The sequence below is a fragment of the Castor canadensis genome, chromosome X, assembly GCF_047511655.1.
Source record: "Castor canadensis chromosome X, mCasCan1.hap1v2, whole genome shotgun sequence".
Taxonomy (NCBI): domain Eukaryota; kingdom Metazoa; phylum Chordata; class Mammalia; order Rodentia; family Castoridae; genus Castor; species Castor canadensis.
The window spans coordinates 92,406,650-92,426,759 of NC_133405.1; the positions used below are offsets into that span (position 1 = coordinate 92,406,650).

General features: G+C 39.9%; 1 protein-coding gene and 2 pseudogenes across 3 annotated transcripts in view; all 3 read right to left on the reverse strand.

Annotated features, from left to right (window-relative positions):
* The window catches only part of Huwe1 (HECT, UBA and WWE domain containing E3 ubiquitin protein ligase 1), a 152,416-nt gene extending 150,751 nt beyond the window's left edge, over nucleotides 1–1,665 (reverse strand). Inside the window, exons 1-2 of one of the 3 annotated variants that reach the window (XM_074063879.1) lie at nucleotides 1,532–1,665; nucleotides 1,231–1,329 (exon numbers count right to left, since the gene is read on the reverse strand). The gene's annotated coding sequence lies outside the window, so the exon portion shown is untranslated. Of the gene's footprint in view, nucleotides 1–1,124; nucleotides 1,330–1,531 lie in introns of all 3 variants that reach the window. The other 2 variants (XM_074063880.1, XM_074063882.1) reach the window with 2 other exon arrangements.
* A 3,826-nt stretch (nucleotides 1,666–5,491) lies between these two features.
* Nucleotides 5,492–20,110, reverse strand: part of LOC141419477 (small ribosomal subunit protein eS25-like) — a 45,278-nt pseudogene continuing 30,659 nt past the window's right edge.
* LOC141420157 (small nucleolar RNA SNORA51) lies at nucleotides 16,287–16,411 on the reverse strand (annotated as a pseudogene).

Sequence of the window (20,110 nt, forward strand, 5' to 3'; positions counted from 1 at the left end):
ATTTTCCATGTCTAGCCAACAATGTTTATTTAATAAATCTTGGGATCCAATCCGGTTCGATTTGTGGGCTTTTTCATTTTAATGCATTGTTTTGTCCATTCGAATTTAAATATTATTCCCGTAGCGTACAGTTTAATACCTAGTAGTACAATTAACCCTATCTTTACTTGTCTTTAAAAATATATTCTCAGTTATTCCAAGCCATCTCCCTTCATGAACTTTAGAATCATATTAAGTTTCAAAAACTTGGTATTTACTGAAATTGCATAAATCAATATAGGAAAAATGGACATCACTACAAAATTGACCTTCTTATCCAGAAGCATGATATTCCTCCTCCATTTATGCAAACGCTTTTTCATTGTATTCCTCAATAAAGTTTTGCAGTGTACTTGCAGGTATTTTTATTCGTTTTTCTTGCTATTGCAAATGGGGTTTTTTTAGTATCCAATTTTCAAAATGCTTATTGCTTATAGGTAGGGAGCCTATTGATTCTTGCCTATTCACTTTTGTAATCGGACAAATAAAAATATGTTCAATTTTACTAATAATCAGGAAAATACAAATAAAATAATTACATTCAATTTTTACCTTTAAATTGTTCAAAATTATTACGATTGATAACAATTCATGTTGGCACGACTATGGAAAAATAGTCACTAGCACAACATTGGGTAATGTAAATTAGGAGCTATACTAATTGGACGAATCTATCAAAATTCAAAATGCATACACACTTTGACCCTGCAATTACTCTTCTAAGAATTTCTTCTACAGGAATACTCTCACATGTGCATGAAACATACACAAACCCATTCATTACAGTATTACTTAGAATAGTCCCCTCCCCCAAAAAGGGAAACAAGCTAATGTACAACAATCAGGAAATGGTTAAATAAACTGTAGTACAATCACACAATGCAGCGGTTTAAAACTGGGATAAATTTGGATTCTCTGATATACTAAGATCTACAAGACACACTGTTAAAAATTTTAAAAGCAGTTAGACGAAATGAATGTGTAAGTATAACATTTAGGAATATATAGCGAGATGAGAGATAGATATTTAGAGAGAGAGATCTCGACTATTAGCTACCCGCAAAGCCTGCCTACCCTCCCCTCACCTTCCCTCTCCACTGAGGCCACTTTCCTCGAACCCGCGATAGAAATGCCGAAGGCCCGGCCTCTACTCCCTCTCTAGGGCCACTTGGCCTTGGCTAACGCCGGTACCTCGCATCCCCACTGTTGGCCGCTCTCTCGCCGCGCTGCTGGCCGCTGCCCCGCGGTCCCCAAAGATGCGGCTAGCTCTCCGCGGGCGCCTGCCCAGGCCTGGGGGAGGGGAGAAGAGGCGGGGTTCAGGGAGGGTTGGGGCAGGCCGCCCAGCCCCTTTAGCAGCCTTTCCTGCAGGTTCCCCAAAAGGCCACCACCTCCGCGCCTCCATGCAGGGTCCCGTGGGAACTGCCCAGCCTGGAGGAGCCAAAGACAGCCCTGCGGACAGAGCCCGCCCCCCAGCCGGAAGGTGGACGCTCACCTTGGCCTCAATGGCTCCGACGGGCCGGCAGGAACGAGTGCGGGGTCCGCGGCCCAGCTTTAGCGGTGCTCCCCTCCTTCGCCCTCAGTCGAAAGCTTCCCCCCCTGCGGCTCTGATCGCACTTGATTTGAGGCTCCTCCCCCAGCACAAGAAGCCCCGCCTCTGTCCCTTGGGAGGGCTCTCCCTTCGCAGTGAAGCCGGGTTCCCTGCAGGGGACCTTGCCTGAGCTACTCAAGCACGGCCCCATAAAGGCAACCATAGAGGATAGTAAGATCACTAAGTAACTAGGATTTAATTCGAGTACAATGGAAGACGCTGAAGGGGACAATATTGAATTTGATTTACATTTTATAAATTAACGCTCTCTCCATCTGCCTTGAAGAATGGGGGTAAGGGGCAAGAGGGCAATCCAGGACACACTGTAGAGGGCAGAGGAAGAGGGGAACTCCGACCACCCCGAGTTCACAAGGCATACTCTTAAAACACTTTAGGCACACAGCAAGCCCTCATTCTCCTTGGTATTATCTAGGGTGGCAGAGCGATTGACAAGGAATGAGTAGAGACTCTGCATTTGTGAATGCAAAGAATAGAAAAGAACTGGTAGGAGATCCCCTATTAACTGGATTCATCTGGGGTGCTGAATGAGATCAGAGAGTGAAAGGATGGGGGAAAATTGATTTGCAATTGTAGATACTTCGATAAGGTTGGAATTTTTAACAAGTATTAATTTGATATTTCAAAGTAAAAATACAAATGCACTAACTAAAGAAGTCTTGAGACACAGAGGAAAGAAAAACTGTAATTATATTCCTCTAGTCTTAATTTCAATCTTTCAGAGCAGTGGTTCATGCCTTGAATTGGGAGTTCGCTGAATTGATCCATTTCCCCCTCCCCCAACACCCATATATACTTGTTATACATTAAGATTTTTTTCTATACAATCTTGTATGGAGGCCCCTTTGAAATATAGTGTATCATTGAATATTCTTACTTTGCTTTTTGTTGTTGTTGTTGTTTGTTTCTTTTTTCTCTTTTTGCAGTGTCTTTTTTATTAATTTCTTTTTTTTTTGGTACTGACAGGAGTATACACCTTCAGCCACTCCACCAGTCCTTTTTTTTTGTGATGGGTTTTTTCAAGATAGGGTATCATGAACCATTTGCTGGGTTGGCTTTGAACCTTGTTCTTGAGTAGCTATGATTACAGGCGTGAGCCACCAGCACCTGGGGACGAGGTTTAAATGGGTGAATGTTATTACATTGTAAAGCTAACCAAGACCCTAGGCTTAGGTTTTTGGTTGTTTTGCTTTTTGTTTGTTTTGTAGAACTAGAGTTTAAACTCAGGGCCTTGCATTTGCTAGGCAAGCTCTCTACCACTTGATCCACGCTTCCACTCTTGGTCTTTTTTTTTTTTGGCGGGATGGAATTTGAACTCAGGGCTTCACCCTTGCAAAGCAGACACTCTACCTCTCTACCACTTGAGACACACCCTCCCGTCCATTTTGCTCTGGTAATGTTGGAGATAGGGTCTCAAGAACTATTTGCCCATGCTAGCCTCAAACTGTGATCCTCCTGATGTCAGCTTCCCAAGTAGCTAAAATTGCAGGTGTGAGCCACCAGCGCCCAGCCCTGGTTTTTTTTTTTTTGATTATAAGAACTAACAGACATGGGAGTGACTCAAACAGTGCCTGTTGAGTTCAAATCCCAGTACCACCAAAAAAGAAAAGAAAGAAAAGCCATTGAAGAGCAGCACTGATGGTTCTGTGCCACCCCATCACCATGGATCTCAATAAGGGCAACAAAATAATCAAAATAAGCATAGCTCCAGGTGTGAAATCCTAGCTACTTGGGAGGCAGAGGTCATGAGGTTCTAGGTTCGAAGCCAGTCTGGGCAAATAGTTCACCAGACCCTATCTGGAAAACACCCAACACAAAAAAGGGCTGGTGGAGTGGCTCAAAGGATAGAGCACCTGCCTAACAACATGAGGCCCTGAGTTCAAACCCCAGTACTGCCAAAAAAAAAAAAGACAAGCACATCAAGTTTGAGCAATACATAATAAGAGAAGTGTGTGGCTTTGGCCCACACTAGCAGCAAGCAATGGATCTGCTCCAGGTCTCCAAAAACAAATGGGGCCACAAATTCACCAAGAAAAAACATTTAAACTTGCTACCAGAGAAAAGAAGTCATCGACTATCTGCTCATATGCTCAGATGCTTTTGGAACTAGTCTTCAGGAGAAATTTGAAAAACTTTAAAGATGCAGGCTAGAGAAGCCCTAGAATGCTGTAAGCAGAGAGCTGCATGGGCAATTCTGGCCTGTATTCAGAGAACTAGAATGCTGATAGAAATGTGGGCAGTGAAAGCTATGCTTATGAGGTTTCAGATGGACAGGAGGACTCTATTGAGAATTGGACGTGAGGCTATTTGTGTTATGTACTGGCCAAAACACTTGTCTACATTTTGTCCTTATCCTGAGAGTTTGGGGAAGGTTGAACTTAAAAGTGATGGACAAATTTATCCAGCAGAGGAGATTTCAAGGCAGCTCACCATTCAAGCTTTACATGGGTATTGCTTGCTGTTTTTAGCCAAGTTTATAGTAAGAACTGTGAGGAAAAAGCAGAGCAGAGGGCCGGGTGCAGTGGCTCATTGCTGTAATTCCAGCTACTATGGAAGTGGAAATCAGGAGGACTGAGGTTCAAGGCTAGCCTGGACAAAAAGTTAGGGAAGACCCAACTCAACAAATAAGCTAGGATGGGGATGCATGCTGTAATCCTAGCTACTTGGGTAGCAGTAAGTAGGTAGGAGGATCAAAGTCCAAGACTGATCCCAAGCAAAAATGAAAAACCCTATCTGGAAAATAACTAAAGTAAAAAAGGGCTGTAGTTGTGGCTCAGAGTGGTAGAGCACTGCCTAGCAAGCTCAAGGCCCTGAGTTCAAACCCTAATACCGAACAAAAATTTTTAAAGGCAGAACAGAAGGGTTTGCCTGTAAAAGAAACTTGGGGACAAGGAAAGTGTGGAGCCATTAAAAAGAAGCCAATTCTTTGCATTGAGACAATAGGAAAGATGCCTCAAAGGCATCTCAAGAATTGGTGAGATGCCTCACATCACAGACTCAAAGGTTTAAAGGTTCTAACTACTGACGAATGGATCAAGAAAATGTGGAATTTTATGCAGCCACAAAGAAGAATGAAATGTCATCATTTGCTGGTAAATGGATGGAATTGGAGAACATCATTCTGAGTGAGGTTAGCCTGACCCAAAAGACCAAAAACCATATGTTCTCCCTCATATGCGGACATTAGATCAAGGGCAAACACAACAAGGGGACTGGACTTTGACCACATGATAGAGCGAGAGCACACAAGGGAGGGATGAGGATAAGTAAGACATCTAAAAAACTAGATAGCATTTGTTGCCCTCAACGCAGAGAAACTAAAGCAGGTACTTTAAAGCAACCGAGGCCAATAGGAGAAGGGGACCAGGAACTAGAGAAAAGGTTAGTTCAAGAAGAATTAACTTAGAAGGTAACACACATGCACGGGAAATCAATGTGAGTCAACTCCCTGTATAGCTATCCTTATCTCAACCAGCAAAAACCCTTGTTCCTTCCTATTATTGCTTATACTCTCTCTTCAACAAAATTAGAGATAAGGGCAAAATAGTTTCTGCTGGGTAGCGAGGGGGTGGGGGGAGAGGGAGGGGGCGGAGTGGGTGGTAAGGGAGGGGGTGGGGGCAGGGGGGAGAAATGACCCAAACATTTGAATAAAACAAATATATATTGAATAAAATAAAAATTTAAAAAAATAAAAATGAAGGTTCTAACTAATTTCTAAGACTTTTCTGTAAGGATTCCAGGGTTCCCTGCTCACACAAGACTGCCTAGGAAAGTGTTTCCCCAAATTCAACCATCTAGTCACTCAGTAGCCACTGCAGCCATGTTCCAAAGGGGCCCAGCTACTGCTCAAGCTGGCAGCAGCTTGTTATGGGCAACGGGAGGTGTGCAGAATGCAAGGGTCATGGAGACTTCCACCCAGATATCAAAAGAAGGCTCCAGAGGCCAGGTAATGTGTGGCTGGGTCAGAATCCCTGCAGAAAGATAACCAAGAAGCTGTGAGGATGAAATAGAATATAGCCTAGGAAGGTAGAGATGCCAAGGATGTGGAACATCTGCCACGTTCAGGCAGATGAGAAAGTTGCAGGCAGGGGACAGAGCCAGCCCAAGAGTGAAGCCATGTGAGCCGCAAATGGTATGGCCACAGGGATGCCTAAGACCTCTGGAGCTCACATAACACCACAAGGTGCCCTGCTGGGTTTCAGTCTTTCTTTGGTCCCATCCCTCTTTTCTATTTTCCTATTCCTCCCTTTTGGAATGAGAATGTTTAGTCTGTGCCAATGGATGTTGAATGTATGCAATCTGTTATTGATTTTATAAAGGTTCATAGTTAAAGAATTTGTCAGAGTCTCAGAGGAGACTTTGAACTTGAACTTTTTTTTTTTGGTGGCTCTGGGGTTTGAACTCAAGGCCTCACACTTGCCAGGCAGGCACTCTACCACTTGAGCCACTACACCAGCCCTTTTTTCTAGATACATTTTTCCTTTTTCTTTTTGCGGCACTGAGGCCATCAGCCCTTTTTTTGTAATGGGTATTTTCGAAATAGGGTCTCACAAACTATTTGCCCCTACTGACTTCGAAAACTGTGATCCTCCTGATATCTGCCTCCTGAGTAGCTAGGATTGTAGGTGTGAGCCAAGGGCACCTGGCATGAACCTGAACTTTTGAACAGTATTGGAACTGTTAAGACTATGGGACTCTTGTAGATGAACTAAATGCATTTTGCATTATGAGACAGACATGAACCTTTTGGTTGCCCAAGGGTGGAATGTTATGGTTTAAGGGGTTTAAGGAAATACGTTTTGGTGTCAAGTTGAACCAGAGGTCAACTTGGTTAATTTTGGTTGTCAACTTGACTGGACCTATTGATGCCCAGAAGATTATTAAATTATACCTCCGAGTGTGTCTGTGATAGCATTTCCAGAAAGGATTAACTAAGGAGGGAAAAACACACTCTGAATGTGGGCAGAACCATCCTGTACACTGGGGACCATGACAGAAGACGGGGGGTTGGGGGGGTTGAAGAGAAGGCCCTCTAGTATAGCAATTCTGTCTCTCTGCTTCCTATCCACCTTGGTGTGAGCTGCTGTGCTCCACCATGCCCTTACCATAGTGGATTGAAACCCCTGAAACCATAAACTAAACAACTTTTCTTCTCTTAAGTTGTTTTGTCTTACCAGTGTAAAGTCAAATACAAAGGATAGCTGGGCGCTGGTAGCTCACACCTGTAATCCTAACTACTTAGGAGGCAGAGATCAGGAGGATCGAGGTTCAAAGCTAGGCCAAGCAAATAGTCCGTGAGACCCTACCTCAAAAAAACCTATCACAAAAAAGGGCTGGTGGAGTGGCTCAAGGTGTAGACCCTGAGTTCAAACCCTAGAACTGCAACAACAACAACAACAAGCGATAAATTTAAAGTTCCCTAACATTCACGTATATAAATAGAAACACATAGCTTTGTTTTAGATTGTCCACTTTTCAAAAATGTAAATAGTATTGTATATTATGTATTGCTCTGTTCATTCCTTTACTCACTTTATATGCCTTGAAGACCTTTCCATGTTAGGATATATAAAGCTACTCATTCATTTTTACCTACTGCATAGTATTTAATTGAATGAGTGTACTATAGTTAGCCATTCACCTGTTGATAAACATTTTTTCAATCTTTTGCTTTTTTTTGATGGTATTGAGGTTTGAACTCAGGGCCTCATGCTTGCTAGGCAGGTGCTCTACCACTTGAGTCACTCCACCAACCCCGTGTGTGTGTGTGTGTGTGTGTGTGTGTGTGTGTGTGTGTGCGCGCGCGCGCGCGCGCGTGTGTTGGGTATTTTCAAGATAGGGACTTGCAAAACATTTGCCTGGATGAGCTTCAAAGAGCAATTTTCGTGATTTTCTTTTTTTTTTTTGTGGTATTGGGGCTTGAACTTAGGGCCTATACCTTGAGCCACTCCACTAGCTGTTTTTTGTGATGGGATTTTTCGAGATAGGGTCTTACAAATTATTTGCCTGGGCTGGCTTCAAACCGAGATCTTCCTGATCTCTAACTCCTAAGTAGCTAGGATTACAGGCACGAACCATGGGCACCTGGCAATCTTTTACTTTTACAATAAATTTTTCTTTGTTTTCTTGCAACAATGGGCATCAAACCTGGGGTTCTGTATGTTATTAGGCAATTGTTCTACCAGTGAGCTACATCCCCAGTCCTACAATACATTTTTTAAATTTATATTTGTTTATTCACATGTGCATACATGGTTTGGGCCGATTCTCCCCCCTCCCAATCCCCCACCCCCCGCTTCCAGGCAGAATCTATTCTGCCCTTATTTCTAATTTTGTTGGAGAGAAAACAAATGCAATCACAAGAGAGACAAAGTGTTTTTGCTAGTTGAGGTAAGGATAGCTATACACAGAGATTCCTAGCATTGCTTCCATGTACAAATGTGTTACATCCCAAGTTAATTCATCTCTTACTGACCTTTTCACTAGTTCCTGATCCCCTTCTCATGTTGAGCTCTGTCACTTTAAGGTTCCTGTATTACTTCCTCTATAGTAGGGACATCAAATACTTTCATGTTTTGGGTTTCTTACCTATCCCCATACTTCCCGTGAGCGCTGTCCCCTCATCATGTGACCCAAGTCCAACCACATTGCTGTATTTGCCCTAGATCTAAAGTCGGCATATGAGGAAGAACATATGATTTTTGGTCTTCTGAGCTTGGCTAACCTCATTCAGAATGATGTTCTCCAGTTCCATCCATTTACCTGCAAATGATAAGATTTTATTCTTCTTCATGGCTGCATAAAATTCCATTGTGTATAAATACCACATTTTCTTAATCCATTCGTCAGTAGTGGGGCATCTTGGCTGTTTCCATAACTTAGCTATTGTGAATAGTGCTGCAATAAACATGGGTGTGCAGGTGCCTCTGGAGTAACCTGTGTTGCATTCCTTTGGGTATATCCCCAGGAGTGGAATTGCTGGATCATATGGAAGATCTATGCTTTGATTTTTAAGAAGCCTCCAAATTTTTTTCCAGAGTGGTTTCACTTGCTTGCATTCCCACCAGCAGTGTAAGAGGGTTCCTTTTTCCCCACATCCTCGCCAACACCTGTTATTAGTGGTGTTTTTAATGGTAGCTATTCTAACAGGGGTAAGGGGGAATCTTAGTGTGGTTTTGATTTACATTTCCTTTATGGCTAGAGATGGTGAGCATTTTTTCATGTGTTTTTTGGCCATCTGAATTTCTTCTTTTGAGAAAGTTCTGTTTAGTTCACTTGCCCCTTTTTTTTATTGGTTCATTGATTTTAGAGGAGTTTAGTTTTTTGAGTTCCTTGTATATTCTGGTTATCAGTCCTTTGTCTGATGTATAGCTGGCAAATATTCTCTCCCACTCTGTGGGTGGTCTCTTCAGTTTAGAGACCATTTCTTCCTACAATACATTTTTTTCTAAGCAGTGTTGTACACACTTATTTATACATATACTAAAATATTTGTAAGGTAAATATAAAGAAATGAAATAGCCAAATCAAAAACACACTTTGAAATTTTAATACATAATTTCAAATTGCCCTTTTGAAAAGCTATTTCAGTTTATATCCTCTCCCATTTCCTTTTTTTTTTTTCTGGGACTGGGGTTTGAACTCAGGGCTTCATGTTTGCAGAGCAGGCACTTTACCTCTTGAGCTACACCTCCAGCCAGCCTCCTTCCAGCCAGCTTCCCTTTCCTATATTCTTAACCACACTGGATATTAAACTATCATTTAATATTTTGTCACTGTGATAGGTGAAAATGTCTCATTACTTATATTTCCCTGATTAGTGAAGTTAAAGAATATTTTCTTATATTTCTTGGCTATTTGTTTGTCTTATTTTGTGATTTGCTTGTGCATATCTTCTATCTATTGTACAATTGGATTGTTTGTCTTATTATTGAACTATGTAATCGGGATATAAATCTTTGTGATGTAAAGGACTGGTGGGAAATAGTTTGTAGACTTTACTTATTTTCAAATTTTGTTTACTGGTCCTTTGGGGATGTCAGTGTTTTAAATATATATTGATATGTACACATTTATTTATATTTTCTTTATGACTTTTGTATTTTGGAATCTTGCAAAAGGACTTTCTACTACAAGATTAGAAACACTGTTCTGTATTTCCAGGTAATATGCTAGAAAGTTTTATGGATTGTTCTTTAATTCACCTGGAATTTTTGTTGATGAACATTTTTCTAAATCATTATATATTCTTGTAAGATTATCTCCAATAGATTAATATTACTTCATTATAATACTAATTACTTATTAGGGCCTTAAACATCAAAGACCAAATTCCTGGGTGTGTAGTTCAATAGTAAAGCACTTGACTAGCATGAATGAAGCCTTGGGTTTAATACCTAACACAGAAAAAAAAATTGGGACTTGGTGGTAGCGAGCATGCTTAGCATGTACAAGGCCTTGGGTTTGATCTTCAGTACCACAAAAAAGTTTAAAAAACATCAACCAGGCATAGTGCCTCAAGTCTGTAACCCCAGATACTCAGGAGGCAGAGATCAAGAGTGGTTCAAGGCCAACCAGGACAGAAAGTTACCAAGACCCCATCTCAACCAATAACTGGGTGTCATCCCAGCTCCTCAGGAGGCATAAATTGGAAGTTCACAGTCCAAGACAGCCCAGAGTGGGGAGGGAAAAGGGTGGGGAAAACACTTTTAGTTATCTGAAAAATAACTAAAAGCAAAAAGGGCTGGGAGCATGGCTCGAATGGTAGAGCGCCTGCCTAGCAAGCATGAGACCTGAGTTCAAACCCTAAGTATATGCATGTGTTTGAACGTAAACATCTATTCAAGAGTTAAAATCCATACCAGCATCAACACCGAACTACTTCGATATATTTTGTACATATTTATGGGACGGAATGTAATTATTTCATATGTACATACAATGTATAATGATCACATCAGGGTAATTGGCGTATCCATCACCTCACACATTTATTATTTCTTAGTAGCGATAAAATTGAAAAACCTGTCTTCCAGCTACTTTGAAAGATGTTAGTGTTATCTATAGTCACCCTACTGTACAATAGAACACCAGAATCTGTTCCTTCTATCTAACTCTGTGCTGTTAACCCAGCCTCTTTCTGCTCCCAGCCTCTGGTAACCACTATTCTACCACTACTTGTACGGGGTTAAATTTTTAGATTCCACATATGAGTGAAATCACATATGAGACAAATGAGGCATTTATCTTTCTATATCTGACTTACTGCACATAACATAATGTCCTCCAGGTGCACCCAAATTATTTCAAATGCCAATATTTTGTCCTTTTATGGAAGAATAGTATTCCAGTGTGCATATACCTCATTTTCCTCACCCATTGATGCACACTGAGGTTGCTTCCATATCTTGGTCATTGTGAATAGAGCTGCAATAAACATGGAAGTGAATGTCTGCTTCCTATGCTATTAAGGTCTTGTCTAAAAATCCTTGTCCAGACTAAAGGCATGTAGTAGTTCCCTTATATTTTCTCCTAGCAGTTTCATAGTTTTGGGTCTTACATCTAAATCTTTGATCCATTTGGGTTTATTTGTTTGTATTTTTTTTTTTGTGGTACTGGGGTTTGAACTCAGGGCCTTGCACTTGTTAGGCATACCCACTGTGAGTTGATTTTCATATGTGGTGAGAAGTGGGGATGGAGTCTCATTCTTCTGCATATGAATAGCCAATATTCTCAGTGCCATTTATTGAAAAGACTATCCTTCCCCCAGTGTGTATTCTTGGCACCTTTGTCAAAAATGAGCTGACTATTTATGCATGGATTTGTTTTGTGCTCTCTCTTTTATTCTATTGGTCTTTATGTCTGTTTTTATGGCAGTACTTTGATGGTTTGGTTACCACGAACTTGCAGTATTTTTTGAAGTCAGGTGGTGGGACGCCTACAACTTTGCTCTCTTTGCTCAAGATTGCTTTGGCTATTAAGGGTCTTTTGTGGTTCCATATGAATTTTAGAATAGTTTCTTCAATTTCTGTGAAGAATGTTAATAGGGATTGCAAGGACATTTTAATAATATTAATTCTTCCAATTCATGAACACAAGATATCTTACAATTTATTTATATTTCCTTCAATTTCTTTCATCAATGTTTTATGGTTTTTGGCATAGAGATCTTTACCTACATCTTTAAATTTATTTCTAGACATTTTCTTTTTAATTTTTTGTAATTATTGTAAATTGGATTGTTTTCCTGATTTATCTTTCAGAGAGTTCACAATTAGCATATAGAAATGCTATACTTTTGTATGTTGACTGCATCCTGAACATTTACTGAATTCATTTATTAGACAGTGTTTATTTGTATTGTGGACTGTTTCATTACAGTAAATGGGATTGTTTAGCAAATTGTGACCTCTGTTTTTGGTGGTATCTTTAGGGTTTTTTTTTAAACAATGGTACTAGAAGGAGAATGATGGAGGGGGTGAATTCAACTATGATATATTGTAAGAACTTTTGTAAAGGTCACAATATACCCCCTGCACAAAAAATAATAAAATTAAATTTTAAAACAAAACAAAAAAACGATGGTACTAGTGTTTGAACTCAGAGCCTCATACTTGTAGGCAGGCGCTCTATACCTTCACCCATATCAGCAGTCCTTAGGGTTTTCTACATATAAGATCATGTTGTCTTCAACACAGGAACAAAAGGACTTCTTTTCCAATTTGGATGTCTTCTTTTGATAGTGCTTTCAGTACTGTATTGAATAAAAGTAGCGAAAGTGGGCATTCTTGTCTTGTTCCAGAGAGAAAGCTTTCAGCTTTCCCTGTTCAGTATGATACTGGCTGTGGGTTTGTCATATACAGCCTTTCTTGCGTTGAGGTACATAATTCTTATAGGTAATATTTGAGAGTTTCTTCATCGTGAAGGGATGTTAAATTTAGTCAAATGGTTCTTTTATGTCTATTAAAATGATCTTATTGTTTTTGTCCTTTCTGTTAATATGATGTGTCACATCTATTTATTTGTGTATGGTATACTATCTTTACATTCCTAGAATATAAGAGTGATCTTCTATATGTGCTGTTGAATTGAATGTGCTAGTATTTTGTTGAGAATTTTTTCATCTTTGTTCATCAGGGTATTGGCTGGTAGTTTTCTTTCTTTCTTTCTTTCTTTCTTTCTCTCTCTCTCTCTCTCTCTCTCTCTCTCTCTCTCTCTCTCTCTCTCTCTCTCTTTCTTTCTTCTTTCATGTGTCCTTGTCTAGTTACCAAATGTGTAATGCTAACCTAGAAGAATGAGTTTGAAACATTCACTGCTCTAGAGTTTTCTGGATAGTTTGAGGATTGATATTAGATTGATATTACAACATTTAATATCAAACTACTTTAAGCACTTAAGCCTTGAATTATATTTTCGTATCTTTTGGGGAAAGCACATCTTTTTCTCCCAAAATGGCTTGATTATCCTCACACATTTTCTTTTGCAGATGGGTCTTAAAATTAGCTTGTTGAGTTCTACTAGAATTTCCTATAGGGGACTGGAGGTGTGGCTCAAGCACCTGCTTTGCAAGCATGAAGCCCTGAGCCCAGTCCCATCAAAAACTTTTAAAATTCTTATTGGGCTTTTTTTTTTTTTCCGGTACTGGAGTTTGAACACAGGACCTACACCTTGAGTCACTCCATCTACCAGCCCTTTTTTGTGAAGAATGTTTTTCGAGATAGGGTCTCACAAACTATTTGCCCCAGCTGGCTTTAAACTGCGATACTCCTGATCTCTGCCTCCTGAGTAGCTAGGATTACAGGTGTGAGCCACCTGCACCTGTTGCTATTGGGCTTTCGATTATATAATTATTTCATCAAATTAATGTAACATATTATATTTAACAGACAAGTCTCCTCTTGCCATGCATTTATGCTGTTTCTAACAGTGTACTGTTGTAAGCAACTCTGTGAAGGACATTTAGAAAATTCTTGCTTGCCACTATGATTATTTAACTACAATAAATTTCAGTAAGTCAAAGTATATCCACATTAAGAGAAAGACAGGAAGGTATTGCCTAATTTACATTGAGAATGATTTTTACCAATTTACTGTCCCATGGGGCATATGGGTTTGTCATTTCCCCATCCCACTCCATTAACTGGTTTTGAACCTTTGAAAATTTGATGGGCTCCACATCTTGTTGTTTTGCTGATATAATGTATTTTGTATGCTTTCTGTTGTTGCATAACAAATCAGCACAAATGAAGCAGCTTAAAATAACACCCATTTATTAGTCCACAGTTGTGTAGGTCAGAAGTCTGATGCATTTGTCTGAGTTCTCTGCTTAGGGTCCCACAATGCCAAAATCTAGATGTCACCAAAGTAGGGTCTTATCCGAAAGTTCTGGAAATGAATCTAATTCCAAGCCTATTGGAGAAAGGTTGTTGGTAGACTGTAGTTTCTTGCTGTTTTAAGACTGAGGTCCCCCACTTCCTTGCTGGCTGTCAGATGGGTGGCTCCACTCTGCTGCTAGAGGCTTCCCACATTTTTTTTTTTCTCACGTAGCACTTCCATCTTCAAGCACATTGACTCTTTCTCTTGCTTTGAATCTAGGACTTACTTCTCCTTTTGCTACTAGCCTGAGAAAACTCCCTGCTTTTAAAAGGCTCATGCAGACTATTGGGACAATCCTGAATAATCTCCTGATTTTAAACGGAACCCGTTAGTAACCTTAATTACATTGGAAAATCTTTTTTGCCAGATAATGTGCATACTCACAGGCGTCATATGTCAACATATTCACAGTCCTGGAAATTAGGGTGGGATATCTGGGGGGGGGTCACTTTAGGATTCTGCCTACTACAGTTTTATTTTCCCTTTTTCAAACAACTACATGAATACATTCTGGTTGTGAAAGATTCCAACATCACAGAAACACTGTACCTGCAACAAAACATGAAACCACCTTTCATCACTCTCCCTCCTACTCAGAAATGGCCCTCAATGTTTTCTGTGCATAGTGGGAAATCATTTTGTAACTGACCACCCAACTTACCTTTCGTATCAGTTCTACTAGTTTGTCTATTCATTCTCTTTGGTTTTCCAGGTAGATAACAATACCATCTGCAAATAACAATATATATATATATATTTATAAATCATATATGCATTTATATAATTGATATATGCATTTACGTAATTCATATATGCATGCTATTATTATTTTGTTACTGGGATGGAACTCAGGGTCTTGCACTTGTTAAGCAAGTGCTCTAACACTAGTTGAGCCATGCCCCCCAGTCCTTATGCTTTTAGCTTGTCTTTCAGACAGGGTCTCATTTTTTCCCTTCCAGCCTTGGACCACAATCCTCCTACCTACAGCCTCTGTGTAGCTGGGATTACAGGCATGTACCACCATACCAAGCTTATTTGTTGAGATGGGTTTGCACTAACTTTTGGTGGGGCCAGCCTTGAACAACGATCCTCCTATCTCTGACTCCTGAATAGCTGGGATATGGGTTTTTTTTTTTTTTTACTGAACTAGAAAAATGTTCAATAGTAAGGGCAACAATGGGCATCTTTGTCTTTCCCCTAGTTTGAGTGAAACTTCTAGTACAATGTTTCTTTTTCTTTTTGGCAGTACTGGGGTTTGAACTCAGGGCCTCATACTTGCTTCACAGGCACTCCACCACTTGAGTCACTCCGCAGCCTTTTTTTGTGTTGGGTATTTTCAAGATAGGGTCTCATGAACTATTTCCTCAGGCTGGCTTCAAAATTCAATCCTCCTGATCTCTGTCCCCTGAAGAGCTAGAATTACAGGCATGAGCCACTGATGCCCAACTAGTACAATGTTTCTAAAATTGATGTTCTATATGATGAGAGATCACAATCTATTTTATTATGAACATTTTCTTTATTATTATTATTATTACTATTATTATTATTTGCAGTACTGGGGTTTGAACTCAGGGTCCACACCTTGAACCACTCCACCAGCTCTTTTTTGTGCTGGATTTTTTCGAGATAGAGTCTCGTGAATTATTTGCTCCGACTGGCTTTGAACCATGATCCTCCTGATCTCTGCCTCTTGCTGGCTTTGAACTGTGAGCCTCCTGATCTCTGCCTCCAGAGTAACTATGTTCACAGGCATGAGCCATCAGTGCCCAGTTTCTTTTACATTATTGTTGTACTGAGGGTACACTGTGACATTTACAAAAGTTCTTACAATATAGCATAGTTGAATTTACCCTGTCCATCATTTTTCTTTATCCTTCCTCCCCCCATATTATAAACATTTTCAAACACACAACAAAATGGAAAAAATTTTACTACTGCATAACCACCACATAGATTTGACCATGTTTTACTTTACTTGCTTTATCTATCTTCTATCCATCTATCTTCTATCTATCCATTAATCAAACCATCTTATTTTCTGATGTATTTCTTATTTAACTAGACTCTGGAAGTTTCTCTATTTTGTTGATATTTTCAAAGAATTACTTCTTGGATTTATTTTCCTATTTCACCATTTTCTTTCTATTCACTCTCTCCAGTTTCCTCTAAGTTTACTTTGATGTTTTTGTGACTGCTCATGTTAAATGGTTGATTTATTTTCAGTCTTTCTTTTTTATTCCTAAAAGTATTTTTTTCTCCCACCCCATGTCTTCCCACCCACAATACAGACCAGACATAGGTCCTGGGTTGAAGTGTATATGGGATAGATTTACTTTCCCTCCTCTTTATCAGTGTAAGAACACAGCCTGTAGTGAGAACCAGGAGGTTTCCTACAGGTATTTAAGATTATAATTTTTTCCATGTTTGACCTTAAGTGATCTTATTCTTATGACTATCTAATTTATAATTTCAGTTTTGATTTCTTCTTTGACCATAATGTATTTAGAAGTGTTATTTTATTTTTAGGTGACTCAATGCTTTTTCTTTTTTGGATGTTTATATGGTTATAGGTTAATTTTATTGCACTGTGGTCTGATGATGTGACTTGACTTTTATGATTTCTACTATTGGAAATGTATTGTGCCTTCTTTTGTGACTCAGTACATGAATAATCTTTGCAAAGTTTTCACAGTTATTCAAAAAACAGCCTCATAGGGTACAACTTACCTGCTTTTCTAACTGTTTTGTTTACATTTTGTATGTTTGTATGTCTGATATGTATGTTTATGATGAGATATTCTTGGTAGTGTTATCTTTTACCCTTTATCCTATTTAAAGTTTCTTTTGCCTTTTCTAATATTCATGCTGTCATTTCTGATACATAAATATAAAACTGATTATATAATTGCAGATAAACTCATAAATTATTCAAATAGAGTAACAACTGTGACTCTGTATTCTTCTAGATCTTTTTCTATCTATGCACTTATACACATATGTATTATAATGCAGATTTTTGTAAACCAAATGTACTTGTGACATTCTCTTTTTTTTTTCAGTCCAGGACCTCACACATGCTAGGCAAGTGCTCTACCACTGAACTACATCCCCAGTCCTGGATGAGTTCTTTCATATACATTTATTGGAATAGTCCCTGGCACACAGATAAGTTCTTAATAACTTTGTAGTATTTATTACTTTAAATCTTTATTATTGGTTTATCATTTTTGCAGTGTATGATCATGTCATCTAAGAATTCGTTGTGGTGGTGCTGGGATCAAACTCAGGGCCTCGCCTGTTGGTCCTTCACTTTATGATCACAAATGGTCACAGCCATTCGGGCACCCTATGGGCATACAATAACATCAAGAGACTGACTGGAAGAAAGGATATAATTATCATGTGTTCCTTATTGAGACTAAGAGAAACTTTTACCTATGCTCCTAGTAGATATCCCCTCTTATTGACTAGAAATCAATCATGTTCACACCTAAACCAATCACTGGACAAGAGAAATAGAATTGCCATGATTAGGTAGCTCAGACCAGCACCACCCATAGTGTGCTCCCTGGCCTGGTGGTTATCAGGCTGTGATAAGCTAAGTACAGAAATTGAGAATATGCATTTGGAATCAAATGGACTAAGTAATTGTTGTGTCTTTTGACTCTAAGAAAAATTTGAGACTTGTGTTTTGTAGATCTTCATTAGAGAAGTCCAGTTCTCTTCATACACAGGATTACCCTGTATGAGAACAAAAATCAGGTCTCTATAAGGGAAGAAGAAAGTAAGGGGTGGCTCTTGGCTAAGGGCATTAACAGTGTGGGCCATGCAAGACAACAATAACAACCACAACCACAAAGCAGTGGGGATGATGTTGTTTCAAGAAATTCTGACCAATTCCAGACAAGAATGAATTTAGGGTGAGCACTGAGGAGCAGGCTCTCCTTTTGACTTTATTTGAACATTCATCTACAGTTCTATTTCTCTGAGTGGGTAGAGTCTGAAGCAGTCAGGTGGAGTTGCGCCTGTCTGAAAAGCCACACCTGAATCCTGTTTCCCAGCTGGTCCAACATTACCCATGTTTTTTTTTTCTGGTACCACAGAGCCAGAGAGTTGCTTTTTAGCAAGCTATAATTGGTCTACATCTGCCCATCCTGCTCACATCAGCAAAAGCAAAAACAAAAGAACAACAAGAAAACCCCACTATACATGCCAAATTAGGCACAGCCAGTCAGTTGGCCATGGTAATTGACTCTGTGGCCTATGGCAACAGCTTATTTTTGAGCTCAATTCACAGAATAAGAAACATTTGACATCACAACTCAGTACATGTGTTTGTGCACACACACACATCCAAAACTAACGGTTTCACAAAACAGTACTTATCTTTACTGTGTATGCACCCCATTAAAAATTTCTATGTTTGCCTACCATTTGCAAGGCCCTGGGTTCAATCCCCAGCACTGCAAAAAAAAAAAAATCTAGTTCTCTTATTTCATTTTCTATCCTCTTTTTTCTTGTGGGGGGCAGTACTGGGGTTTGCCTCACACTAGCTAGGCAGGCACTCTACCGCTTGAGCCAAGCCTCCAAACCTCTATTCCTTTTTAAAAATCTTTATTTTGTCCCATCAAATTAACCTCACAGCCCACCAATGCATTATGACCTGCAGTTTGGAAAGAAATGTTCTAAGGGGTGAGATTAATGATTGCCAATTTCAGAGGCTTCAGAGTGGCCACCAGTAGCCTTGTGTAGGATGCCATAGTGCCTTGAGCCCTAACCCAGTACAATGCTTCCCCAGCCTTATTTTTTTCCTCATCAGCTTTCCTGACCTCAGAGCTCTGGCTCCTAAATCAGCTGCCTTAGCAGAGAGAAGGCCGGAGGCCCTCCAGGCTGTGCAGGGAGCCTGAGTTGCCCTAGCAACACTTTGCTGTAATTGACTCCTGCAGTCACCTGCTACAGCCTAGCAGCACTATGAGCTGTGGCCCTTTTCTCCTGCTTTTCATAACAATTTTCCCATCCTTGTCACAGAAACAGATGTCTCCTTATTCTTCCCCACCCCCGTGACTGGTCAGCTTCTTGGCACATACCTCCCTGGCACTCTTCACATTGCCAAATCCTTGCTCTGACATGATTAAACACTCATGGAGATGGATGATTTGCATTTCTTTTAGATCACAAACAATCTCTGGTCCTGGTCAATTTAATTTGGAGATCACAAACTCAAATGCAGGCAGGGACCTACCAGGTAACACAAAAGCTTAGGTGGGGACTGCATCCTGTCGTAAAAGAAGCAGTGGCTACACCATCCAGTTCATTTTTCCATACAGAAAGGTACATTCGTGAGGCCAAAATCTTTAAACTGTCCCATGGAAGCCATAAAATCCGGGTTTTTATAGGAACTCCACCAATTTTTATATGTTGATAAATAATTTATTAAATTTTAAATAATTAAAAAAATATTTTTGAAAATTTTTACTGGCCAAATCAAACACTTTTGTGGATTGGATCTGTTCAGCAGGCTACCAATGTGCAAGATCTGTTTTAAGCTCTCTTCTCTTCTCTCTTGCATTTGGACTTGATGTCCTCTGCTATCTGAGGCCAACAAAAACAAAAAACTAACAGTAACTGGACTTAAATCACTCTAAAGCTTTTTCCCTCCCAGATGGGTGGCCACCATAGTCAGGCAGGACTCTTAAGATGTATTCATGGAGCAAAACCAGTTGGATCCACTGTCTCTGCTGGGTATTAGAGCACCCAGTTCTACCTATTATTCTTTTCCAGTTAGTTCTAGACATGTAGTGGAACATAAGGCCAGCCCCTGGAGAAATCCATGGCCTCTTGAGGAAGGGGTCCTTCGTTTGGTTCTTTCCATTGATCGCATCCACCAGTTAACTGATGTTTCATTTCTTGTATTCCCACCTGTCCCTGAAATAGAAACTTCTGCCATTTCAGAAGTGCTGGGAAGAGATCTGTCTTGTAACCCCTTCCCATCTGCTTTCACTCTCCACCTCCTCTCTACAGGCACTTGATTGGTGAGACTCCAAAATATAGCTGAGTGCTTCTTGCTCATGAGCCCCCTTGCCCATA